Source organism: Phacochoerus africanus, chromosome 5 (genome assembly GCF_016906955.1).
Source record: "Phacochoerus africanus isolate WHEZ1 chromosome 5, ROS_Pafr_v1, whole genome shotgun sequence".
In the NCBI taxonomy this organism is placed as follows: Eukaryota; Metazoa; Chordata; class Mammalia; order Artiodactyla; family Suidae; genus Phacochoerus; species Phacochoerus africanus.
The window spans coordinates 106,580,372-106,592,547 of record NC_062548.1 but is presented as its reverse complement, the minus strand read 5'-3'; the positions used below and the strand labels follow the sequence as shown (position 1 = coordinate 106,592,547).

Genomic DNA, 12,176 nt, shown 5'->3' with positions numbered 1-12,176 from the left:
AGTTTTTTTTTTTTTTTTTAAGGTGTTTTGTCAAACGACGTATTATCTTTTGACTTGACAGCAGGATTTCTGACCTAGGGCATCTAGAATATTTCAGATTTGCCCTTTTGCGATACATACTTATGGATTAGTCTATAATCATTCACAAATGAGCTGGGTATGGAGAATTCGAGAGTAACAATGTGGAGAAAATCTAAATTGGCTAATTCTAGAATTCATTTTAGAGAGAAAACCACCTCTTTTTTTTTTTTGGCTTTTTGTCATTTTAGGGTGGCTCCTGGGGCACATGGAGGTTCCCAGGCTAGGGGTGTAATCGGAGCTGTAGCCGCCAGTCTATACCACAGCCACAGCAACACCAGATCCGAGCTGCATCTGTGACCTACACCACAGCTCATGGCAACACCGGATCCTTAACCCACTGAGTGAGACCAGGGATCGAACTGCAACCTCATGTTCCTAGTGGGATTCATTAACTGCTGAGCCATGATGGGAACTCCAGAGAGAGCCACCTCTTTAGAGAAATGAACTCAATAAACCTATTTAGGAAAATTGAGTCCCTATAAATATGAATGTGGCCGAGGTTTATATATGTTCTATAGATATTAGAACTAAGATCATTTATAAAATTTATTGGTCTGTCTGTCTGTTTTGATACCAGTACCACACTGTTTTGATGACTGTGGTTTTGTAGTATTTCTTGAAGTCTGGGAGAGTTCTGCCTCCTGCTTGGTTTTTGTTTCTCAGGATTGCTTTGGCGATTCTGGGTCTTTTGTGGTTCCATATAAATGTTTGGATTGTTTGTTCTAGTTCTGTGAAAAATGTCCTGGGTAATTTGATAGGGATTGCATTGAATGTGTAGATTGCTTTGGGTAGTATGGCCATTTTTACAATATTGATTTTCCCAATCCAGGAACATGGAATATCTTTCCATTTCTTTACATCTTTGATTTCTTTGATTAAAGTTTTATAGTTCTCGGCATATAGGTCCTTTACCTCCTTGGTCAGGTGTATTCCGAGGTATTTGATTTTGTGAGGTGCAATTTTAAAAGGTATCGTATTTTTGTATTCCTTTTCTAATATTTCATTGCTGGTATACAGAAATGCAACTGACTTCTGAATGTTAATCTTATATCCTGCTACTTTGCTGAATTTATTAATCAGAAGTTAATCAGAAAAGAAAATCATGGACTTGGAAAAGAGACTTGTGGCTGCCTGATGGGAGGGGGAGGGAGTGGGAGGGATCGGGAGCTTGGGCTTATCAGACACAACTTAGAATAGATTTACAAGGAGATCCTGCTGAATAGCATTGAGAACTTTGTCTAGATACTCATGTTGCAACAGAAGAAAGGCTGGGGGAAAAATGTAATTGTAATGTATACATGTAAGGATAACCTGACCCCCTTGCTGTACAGTGGGAAAATAAAAAAAATTATTAAATAAATAAATAAATAAATAATATATTAATTAGATTTAAACTTTAAAATATAAATTCTCAACATGGTTTGAAATTCTTCCTGTTGATGTAATTAAAGTTTCTAATTCCATAAAAAAAATTTATTGATATTTTATTTCATAAAAGAAATCTTTATTTAAACACTTGATGAGCCAGTTTAATGAATCAACTTTTCTTAATTCTCTGTAAAATATGTGGTAGACTCCTTAACCTAGTCTGGTATTAGCACAAAATTAGACGTTCCATTCTTTCATTTATATTTAATTTCTATATTCTGAGTAAGAACTAAAATTTTCTCAGACCATTTTTGTTTCATTTCACTTCTGTCATCAAAACTAGAAGTTGGTTTTCTTTTGTAGGCTATTTTTCATCAAAAAAAACATAGAATTTTCATTACCTCATAAGAGTTATTAAATGCATGCTAAGGCAGATTTAATAGATGAATTCTAGGTGGTCAGCTGGGCTCACCCATAACTTTATAGGACTCAAACTCAAATTCCTGGAAGATTACTCTATGTTGTGTGTCCTCAGGATCATATTCGAAGAATCAAAGTCACAAATGTTAAACTCACACATAACAAGAGTCTACGGTCTATAGTATACATTCTAATTAAAAGTAGTAAAGCAAGAGCTATTTATATACGAGTAACAGTTTAAACACTATCAAAATTGTTCATTTAATTGATCCATATATATCACACAGAGCTAAAACCTGGGTCCAAGCAACCATTAACACATATTAGTCTCTCCGTTCATTGAAAATATTTGAAGTCAAGATTATCTAACTAGTCATGTAATAGTAATCAAATGTTCTCAGCACAATGAATGGAAATCAGGAAGTTAAGAAAAAGGCACATCTGGGTAAGGTAATAAGATTAGTATTGGTCATTTAGGCTTGAGGTACTTGTAAATGAAAAGGTAGAGAAGTCCAATAAGAAGGTGTCAATATATGAGTGAAAATCATCATATGATATCACATATATGTGGAATCTAAAATAAAAAGATACAAATGAACTTATTTGCAGAACAGAAACAGACTCCCAGACTTTGAAAAACTTGTGGTTACCAAAGGGAGATAGGCAGGGATGGACTGAAGGTTTGGGATTGGCATATGCAACTGCCGTATATGGAATGATTGGCCATTGGGGACCTGCCTTATGGCACAGGGAACTCTACCCAATATTCTGTGATAGTCTATGTGGGAAAAGAATCTGAAAGAGCATGGATATGTGTATATGTATAACTGAATCATTTTGTTTGTACAGCAGAAATTATCATGACCTTATACATCAACTATAGCTCAATAATACTTTTAGGAGTTCCCGTCGTGGCGCAGTGGTTGACGAATCCGACTAGGAACCATGAGGTTGCGGGTTCAGTCCCTGCCCTTGCTCAGTGGGTTAGCGATCCGGCGTTGCCGTGAGCTGCGGTGTAGGTTGCAGACGCGGCTCGGATCCCGCGTTGCTGTGACTCTGGCGTAGGCTGGCGGCTACAGCTCCGATTGGACCCCTAGCCTGGGAACCTCCATATGCCGCGGGAGCGGCCCAAGAAATAGCAACAACAACAAAAAAGACAAAAAAAATACTTTTAAAAATGAAAAAAAAGAAGGTATCAGTATGGACCCAGGACTAGCTCAGCTGATGGGCTGAGAATGGAACTAAGTATATGCTTGGAGGGAGGATAGCAGAAGGACTAAAATAAAGTCACTGGTAAATGCAAAAAAGAGATTAAGATCCAGCAAGAATTCTGAAGAGCCAAAATCCGAGCCCAGGTCTATTAAATACCAAAGTGAACATTTTTTCACTCTTTGGAAAAACATCCAAGAAAGTTGGTATGGCTCCCTGGATTGAGTCACTTTCAAGGTTAGAGGCCAAGCATTTAATTTTAGTCTATCTCTCTTCTCTTATGAGGTAAACAACCCTAAGCTAGTACTGTTTCTTTGGCTCTAAGGCCTTATCCTAAGAAACAAAAATGATTACTTTTGAAAATATACTACCTGCTATAACAGCTCCAAAATCTCAGTGATTTACATATTAAACTTTGATTCTGCCTCACATAAAGTTCAGTGTGATTTTCCCTGGTCTAGAAGCTCAGCTCTTCTCCAAGTGGTGACTTGGAGATCCAAGCTCTTTCCACCTCTTTGACATGAGACTCTCAAGGTCACCATGAAGAGTAACAAAGCATGGGGAAGGCATGCGAGATACTCAGCCACCTCAGCCCGGAAGCCCACATTCTAGTGACCAAATCTAGTTGCACAGCCTCACCTGGATGCATGGGGACTGATAAATGTCATTTCTGTCTAGGAAGCTACATCCTGTCAGTAGTCTGTGGAAAAGATGCATGAATTGTTATCAACTGGATGTCTCTGCCACAGTTTGTTTGATTTTTCATTTGCTCCGCCTATGTATACAATATAGAATAAGTGCTTTAGTTTTCTCATTTGTTCAATAGGAATAATAGTAACAATAATAATTGCTACCACTTACTTTGTCCTTGCTATGTCTCAGGGTCTTTACTTTCAATATCCTATTTAATCCTCAAAATTCCATTATATTTGAGATAATGTATGTTGAGCACTTACCATTATACTCAATAAATTGTAGATATGGTTATTTCTTCCTTACAGATTTCTTATTCATAACAAATAAAAGACTCACTATATGTTGAGACCCAATTATATGGAAGGCCCAGTGGACTGCCCTGTAAAGAGATACAAAGATGAATAAGATGGAGTCCCTATGGTCCAGAATCTTACAATCTAGAATTGGAAACAAAACAGAACATGGGGAGTTTTGTTCTTCGTTGTGGCGCAGCAGAAACAAATCTGAATAGGAACCATGAGGTTGTGGGTTTGATCCCTGGCCTTGCTCAGTGGGTTAAGGATCCAACATTGCCATGAGGTGACAGACGCGGCTCAGATCTGGCGTTGCTGTGGCTCTGGTGTAGGCCGGCAGCAACAGCTCCCATTCAACCCCTAGCCTGGGAACCTCCATATGCTGCGGGTGTGGCCCTAAAAGGACCAAAAAACAAATAAACAAACAAAACAGAACATGGATAACTAAGGCACGAGACAGACTTAAAGAGAAGCAAATATGTTATTATGAGAGAGGGTCCTAGAAAAATCTCATGGAGAAAACAATGATTAAGCAGAGCCTAGGAGGACGGTGGCATCTCACCAGGAAAAGCTGCTGGGGACAGAGAAACTCTAGACATACCAGGGAGGAGAAAGAAAGCAGCAGCCCTGAGAACAACAGCAAACTGTGCAGCTTTTGTGAAGCACAGTTTGTGTGAAAGCACGTGTGAGCAGTGGGGGGGTCAGATCCTGGAAGGTTTCAGATAGGAGATGAGGAGTTTGGGCTTCATTCTGAACACACTGGGGTAGTTTTTGATGTTTTGAGCCAAGAAGTGATATCGTGTTATGTTTAGCAGGATTACTACAGCAAGGATATGGCCAAAGGAGAGATGAGAGGTGGGAAGAGTGAATTAGAAGCTTTTGTGATGAGCGAAGTGGAGCCTGAACAGGGATGGTGGCTGAAAAAATGAAAGGTATGTAGGAATGGATTCTAAGGTAGCACCAAATGGATATAGCGACTAATTAAATTGATCCAGAGGAGAGAAACAAGTCAAAGGGACTCCAAAGTGTCAAACTTGCTTGACTGAAAAGATGGGAAAACCATTATGAGAAATACAGAAGGCAAGAAGTTCCCATCATGGCTGAACAGTAACGAACCTGACTAGTATCCCTGGGGACGCGGGTTCGATTCCTGGCCTGGCTCAGTAGGTTAAGGATCCAGCATTGCTGTGAGCTGTGGTGTAGGCCAGCAGTTGCACCTCTGATTGGACCTCTAGCCTGGGAACTTCCATATGCCACAGGTGCAGCCCTAAAAAAAAACACAAAAAGCAAAAAAAAATACAGAGGTCAAGAATAAAAACAGTGCTCACTTCAGCAGCACATATACTAAAATTGGAACAATACAGAGAAGATTATTATGGCCCCTGCACAAGGATGACATGCAAATTCGTGAAGCATTCCTTATTTTTATTGGGGAAGTAAAAAATTTATATAAAAAATAATAAAAACATATTTGAGCAGGATAAAAGGAGTACTAACAATGAAGAGAGAAAAATAAATATTTGAATTACATTAAAATTAACAGCTCTGTTCATAAAAAAAACACTGTTAAGAGAAGGGAAAGCAAACTACAGAGTGGTTGAAAATATCTAACAAAGCACTCATCTCCAGTATATATGCGAAGATCTACTACACATTAATAGGAAAAAACAAACAACCCAAGAGAAAAATGCACAGAAAGTCATGAGCACAGGATAATTTGCAAATGGGTGATAAACATATGAAAAGTTATACAACTTCATCAGCACGGGGGAAATGTAAATTAAAACCACACTGAGATAACACTGCACATCCACTAGAAATAACTAAAAAAATTTTTAAAAAGCAATACTGAATATTGGGAAAAAATGTGGAGCAACTGGATTTTCATACCTTGCTGGTAGAAAGGTCAGGTGATATGGCCACTATGGGAAACTGTTCAGCAATATCCACTAAAAATGAGCACATATCCACAGGCCTAGCAATTCCATTCCTAAGCATGAACACAAGAGAAAAGCATATGTCCACCAAAAAACTTAGAAGAATGTTTAAAGCAACATTATTAATAACAGCCTGAAACTGGAAACTACCCAAATGTTTATTAACCACAGAACGGCTTGTAAGAAATACGGTGTATTTGCATAATGGAATATTATTTATTAATGAGAATGAATACACTCTCTCTACATGCAACAACTTGGAATGATATTATAAACATGATTCTGAAGGAAAAAAAAGACAGTCACAAAACACATAAACATGATTCCATTTAAGTTCAGAAACAGAAAAAAACTAATCTATTGTGTTAAAAATCAGGATAATGATTATTTGGGGGTAGTTATTTGAGGTAATGACTAAAAGAGGGTGGGAGGGTGCATTTGGAGGTGCTGGTAATATTCTATTTGGGGTTCTGGTTACAAGAGTGTATTTCCTTTGTGAAAATTCCTTGAATGTGAACACATTTCTGTTATATATTGATAAAAAATATATTCCTAAAAAAAAGCAAATTTGGGGGTTTGATTAGAAATGATGATTTTTATGAAAATACAGATGTTAAACAAGCAGGAAATGTGGGTCTTTGTTAGTACTCAACAGTTACTGGAAATAAATATATTTGTCATTCATTACAATAGTCATAGATAATGATAAAGAGAAAGGAGGGAGAAATCTAAAGAAAAAATCTTGGGGAATGTTTACCCATAGGTGTTGGAAGAAGAAAACAAAGAGATAGAAAATGATCAAGAAGCCAACCCTAGAATGCTTCATAGGGAAGAGAGGGGCAGCTGATCAGCAGCTACAAATGCAGCACAATGGTTAAGAGCATGGACTTTGGAGTCAGAGTTTCTGGGTTCAAATCCTCCATTTCCTCAGATTAACTGATCTGAACAGTGGCTAATACACAGTGACCTAGAGAGCTCCAGAAGGATGAGAAAAGGGTAGTGAAAAGCTGCTGGATTTAGTAGTTAGGACTTGAGATGTTAGGAAAATAACAGGGGGAGAGGGCTGAAGCCAGATTCCAAAGTATAGTGAGAAAGTAGATACAAAAAGAATGAACTGATGATGAGCGACCAGTGTCCAAAAGGCCACAAGCGGATCCTCCAGCTTTCTAGCGTGACAATGCTGTCAACCTCTCTAATTCCCGAGAATTAATTCCCTCACACTCCAGCCAGGAGGGTGGAGGCTACAGGCTGGCCAGGATCCCCATTAGACAGAGACCTTCAGGCACATGTCCCAGAAAGAATCATTAGTTTTCTCATTTGTCTGAGAAGTTTGAAAGCAGCCATAACTATCCCATAGAAATGATGCCTGGAAGGAGTTCCTGTTTCTCAGACTAAGAAGCCTTCCTGGAGTTCCCGTTGTGACTCAGTGGTAACAATCCGACTAGTATCCATGAGGATAAAATTCGATCCCTGGCCTTGCTCAGTGGGTTAAGGATCCGGCATTGCCCTGAGCTGTGGTGTAGGCCACAGATACAGCTCAGATTTCGGATCCTGTGTTGCTATGGCTGTGGCCTAGGCTGACGGCTGTGGCCTAGGCTGACAGCTGCAGCTCTACTTTGACCCCTAGCCTGGGAACTTCCATATGCTGTGAATGAGGCCTTAAAATAAATAAATAAATAAATAAATAAATAAATAAAAAGTTTCCTTTCCAATGGGCCATAAATTGGCAGCTTACGGGATGAAATGCATATGATTCTGTAAAAGACACAAATCTACTTCTGAAAAATAAAGACCAAAAAAAAAAAAAATGCTTAAAAGCAGCCAGAGAAAATGGCTCTCTTTAGGGAAAGAAAACCTGTAGGGAGAAAATAATTAGAATGACAGCACTTTTCTCTCTTCAGAAACTGTGGAGGCCAGAAGAAAGTGTTACAATATGTTTCAGTGCAGAAAGAATTGTCATCCCAGAATCATACCCCCTGAAGATGTCTTTCAGGAATGAATGGAAAAAAGACATCCTCAGAGGAAGGGAAACAGAGAATTTATTGCTGGAAGATCTTTTTTTTTTTCTTACTTTTTTTCTTTTTAGGGTCATACCTGGGACACTCGGAAGTTTCCAGTCAGAGCTGCCACTGCTGGCCTGCGCCACAGCCACAGCAACACCAGGTCCAAGCCATGTGTGTGACCTACACCACAGCTCACAGCAATGCTGGATCCTTAACCCACTGAGCGAGATCAAGGATTGAACCCATGTCCTCATGGATACTAGTTGGGTTCTTAACCCACTGAGCCACAATAGGAACTCCTGTAAGATCTATCTTAATGAAGAGATAAAGGAAGTTTTCTAAACAGAAGGGAAATAGAAAGAAAGGAAACTTGAGCCATCAGGTGCAGAAAGAACTCATTAAGCAAAAATGTCAGTAAATATAATAGGTTTTCCTTCTTTAAAGTTTTCTAAATTATTCAATATTTGAAGAAAAATTATAACACTGTCTGACGCAGTTCTAAATGTGCATATATAAAATATTTAAGACAATTATAAGCAGAAAAAAGTACATAAGTCAAATTTCAATATTTCACTCAAACGGGTAAGATGATGCCAGTAGCCTGTGATAAGCTATGTATACACAATGTGATGCTTAGAGTAAGCCATTTAAGAAGTTCTACAAAGAGATAGACTTATAAACACTAAAGATAAGTCAATATGGCATTCTTTAAAATATTCAAGTAACTCACAATAAGATAGGAAAATGAAAACAAAGAAATGAAAAACAGAACAAACAAAAAACAAAATGGCACATTTAAGCTGTAAAACATCAATAATTACGTGAAATGTAAATGGTTTAAACATACCAACTAAAAGAGTTTGGCAAAGTAGTTTAAAAATCATGACCCAACTATATTCTGTCTACTAGAAACTCAGTTCATACATCATTCAGGCAGGTTGAAAATAAACCACAGATGAATGTCACCTCACATCTACCAGAATGGCTAAAATAAAAAGATGCAGTGATGCCAAATGCTGGCAAGCACGTGGAGAAACAATATCACTCAGACGTTGCGGTGGGAACATAAAAATGGTACAGCCAGTCTGGAAAACAATTGGACAACCTTTAAGAATCTAAACACTTAGTTTTCTTAGAAAATTAATCTATCATAAAATGCAGCATTTGCACTCTTGGGCATTTATCCCAAAGAAATGAAGACTTATGTTCATACAAAGGCCTGTATACAAATGTTTATAGTAGCTTTATTTATAACAGTCCAAAACTGGAAACAACTCAGATATCCTTCAATGGATGACTGCTTAAAAAAAAAAACACCTGTGAATCACTTTGCTGTACACCTGAAACTAATACAAGGCTGTAAGTCAACCACACGCTTAAATTTTTTTTTGCCATTTTTTAAAATCGTAAATTTATGGAAATACAGTTGGCTTACAATGTTGTGTTAGTTTCTGGAACACAGTCTTGAATTTTGAAAACATTAAAAAGAACAAAAGCAATAATACAATAAAGCCAATCATTATCAATTAAAACAAAACCTGTGGTATGATAGAATAATACTCAGTAATTAAAAAAAGAATAAACTGTTGATACCCACAACAACCTGGACGAATCTGCAGAAAATTATGCTGACCAGAAAAAGCCAATCCCCAAAAGTTACATGCTGTGTGATTCCATTTATATACCATTCTGAAATGACAAAATCATAGGAATGGTGAACAAATTAGTGGTTGCCTGGGATTAAGGAGGGAGTGAAAGTGAGAAGGAAGTGAGTGGCTTTAAAGGGGCAACATGAGGAATCCTCGTGGTGATAGAAATGTTCTGTATCTTGACCTTATCAATGTCCTGGTAATAGGATTGTATTATAGTTTTCAGATGTTACCTTTGGGAGAAACCAAGGAAAGGGCACATGGGCTCTCTCTGTATTATTTCTTACAAGTGCCTGTGAATCAATAATTTTTGGTTTTGGGGGGGTTTTTTGTCTTTTTTTTTTTTTTTGTAGGGCCACACCCAAGGCATATGGAGGTTCCCGGGCTAGGGGTCTAATCGGAGCTGTAGCCACTGGCCTACACCACAGCAACGCTGGATCTGAGCCGCATCTGCAACCTACGCCATAGCTTGCGCCAATGCCAGATCCTTAACCCAATGAACGAGGCCAGGGATCAAACCCGCAACCTCAGGGTTCCTAGTCGGATCCATTAACTGCTGAGCCATGACGGGAACTCCTCAATAATTATCTTAAAAGTGTTTCGGACTTCCTGCTGCGGCTAAGTGGGTTAAGAACCCGATTGCAGCGGCTTGGGTCACTGAGGAAATGCAGGTTCAATCCATGGCCGCACCATAATGAGTTAAAGGATCTGGCATTGCTGTAGCTATGGCATAGGTTGCAGCTGTGGCTCAAATTCATTCCCTACCCTGGGAACCTCCATATGCCATGGGTGCGGACATAAAAAAAAAGATTTAAAAATGAGTGTTTTTTATGTCACACTCCTTTTTGTAATAAATCCTTGATACTGAGATTAATATGTTCAAACCTTCAGGAATCCCCAAATATCAGAAAAAGGATGTGCTCCTACAGGCTTTCTCCCACATCACTCTATCTGGAGTCACACTGGAACAGTCTCAGTGCACCCCACTGCATTTTTAACTTTTGCTGGAGTTTTGGTTGTTTTTTTGTTTGGTTTTTTTTTGTCTTTTTTTGCTATTTCTTGGGCCGCTCCAGCGGCATATGGAGGTTCCCAGGCTAGGGGTCCAATCAGAGCTATAGCCACCGGTCTACACCAGAGCCACAGCAACACGGGATCTGAGCCACGTCTGCAACCTACACCACAGCTCACAGCAACGCCAGATCATTAACCCACCAAGCAAGGGCAGGGACTGAACCCGCAACCTCATGGTTCCTAGTCGGATTCGTTAACCACTGCGCCACGACGGGAACTCCCTTTTGCTGGAGTTTGACCTCTCTCTTTATGTTCATTTCCTCAGAGCCATTCTTATTTCTGCAGAATCACTGCACCCAAAGACAAATCAAGAGCCACAGAGCTGCTTCGGGGGCAGCAGATGCCAGGTCCTGGGCTGCTCAAATCTTGGCAATAATTTGCCAAATTGCTGCAAACATTAGTGAGAATCATGGTGCCCAATCCAAAGATGTCTAGGGCATGCTATCTTGCTTTCTTTTTTCTTTCATTCTTTTTTTTTTTTCATGAATAAAAAGGGTCATTGAGGGGTTCCCTGATGGCCTAGACATTAAGGATCCACGTTGTCACTGCAGTGGCTTGAGTCACTGCTGTGACATGGGTTCAATTCCCAGCCCAGGAAGTTTCACATGCTTCAGGCACAGCCAAAAAAAAAAAAGGAGGGGGGTCATTGATATCTATTCAGATGTGCCAAAAACACATATGAGGCCAGGTAGGAATTATTCAAAAGTGCAGGTAATTAAGGCCTTACGTTCCTGACATGATGCTCTCAATCTGCACTGTGAGTATTTCAGTGTAGAGCTGCATCCTCGGCCTTCATCGCACTCCATTCAACCTGTAAGTTAAACACTAATCACACCCCAGTGAAAGCACCTTATATTTATATAAGGTGTTGTCTTAGCTCCAGCTGCTAGAACAAAAATACCATAGACTGGGTGGCTTAGCCACAAGAGAAATTTATTTCTCACAGTTCTAGAAACTGGAATTCCAAGATTATGGTGCCTGCACGACTTGGTTCCTGTGAGAGCCCATTTCTTGGGTCATAAACAGCAGTCCTCTCATTCGAACATCATGGTGGTAGAAAGGGCCAGAAGGCTCTCTGGGATCTCTTTCCTAAGGGCATTAATCTCCAAGGCTTTTTTTTTTTTTTTAGAAAGAGAACTTTTTGCCATTTCTTGGGCCACTCCCGCGGCATGTGGAGGTTCCCAGGCTAGGAGTTGAATCCCAGCTGTAGCCACCAGCCTATGAAACAGCCACAGCAACACAGAATCCAAGCAGCGTCTGCAACCTATACCATAGCTCAAGGCAACGCCGGATCCTTAACCCACTGAGCAAGGCCAGGGACCGAACCGCAACCTCGTGGTTCCTGGTCAGATTCGTTAACCACTGCGCCAAGACGGGAACTCCTCCAAGGCTTTCTTGATGATGATTTTTATGAAAGAAAAACCAGGATCAATGCCTTGTTAGAACCTC

General features: G+C 39.5%; 1 long non-coding RNA gene and 1 other non-coding gene across 3 annotated transcripts in view; both read left to right on the top strand.

Annotated features, from left to right (window-relative positions):
* The window catches only part of LOC125128157 (uncharacterized), a 122,964-nt gene extending 114,814 nt beyond the window's left edge, over window positions 1–8,150 (top strand). For both annotated transcript variants that reach the window (XR_007135159.1, XR_007135160.1), the window contains exons 2-3: window positions 4,883–4,999; window positions 8,091–8,150. This is a non-coding gene — a long non-coding RNA (uncharacterized LOC125128157). The remainder of the gene's footprint in view (window positions 1–4,882; window positions 5,000–8,090) is intronic.
* LOC125128584 (U6 spliceosomal RNA) lies at window positions 5,388–5,494 on the top strand. The gene has a single exon (XR_007135283.1). It is a non-coding gene; the product is annotated as a U6 spliceosomal RNA (small nuclear RNA).
* Window positions 8,151–12,176: the final 4,026 nt, after the last annotated feature.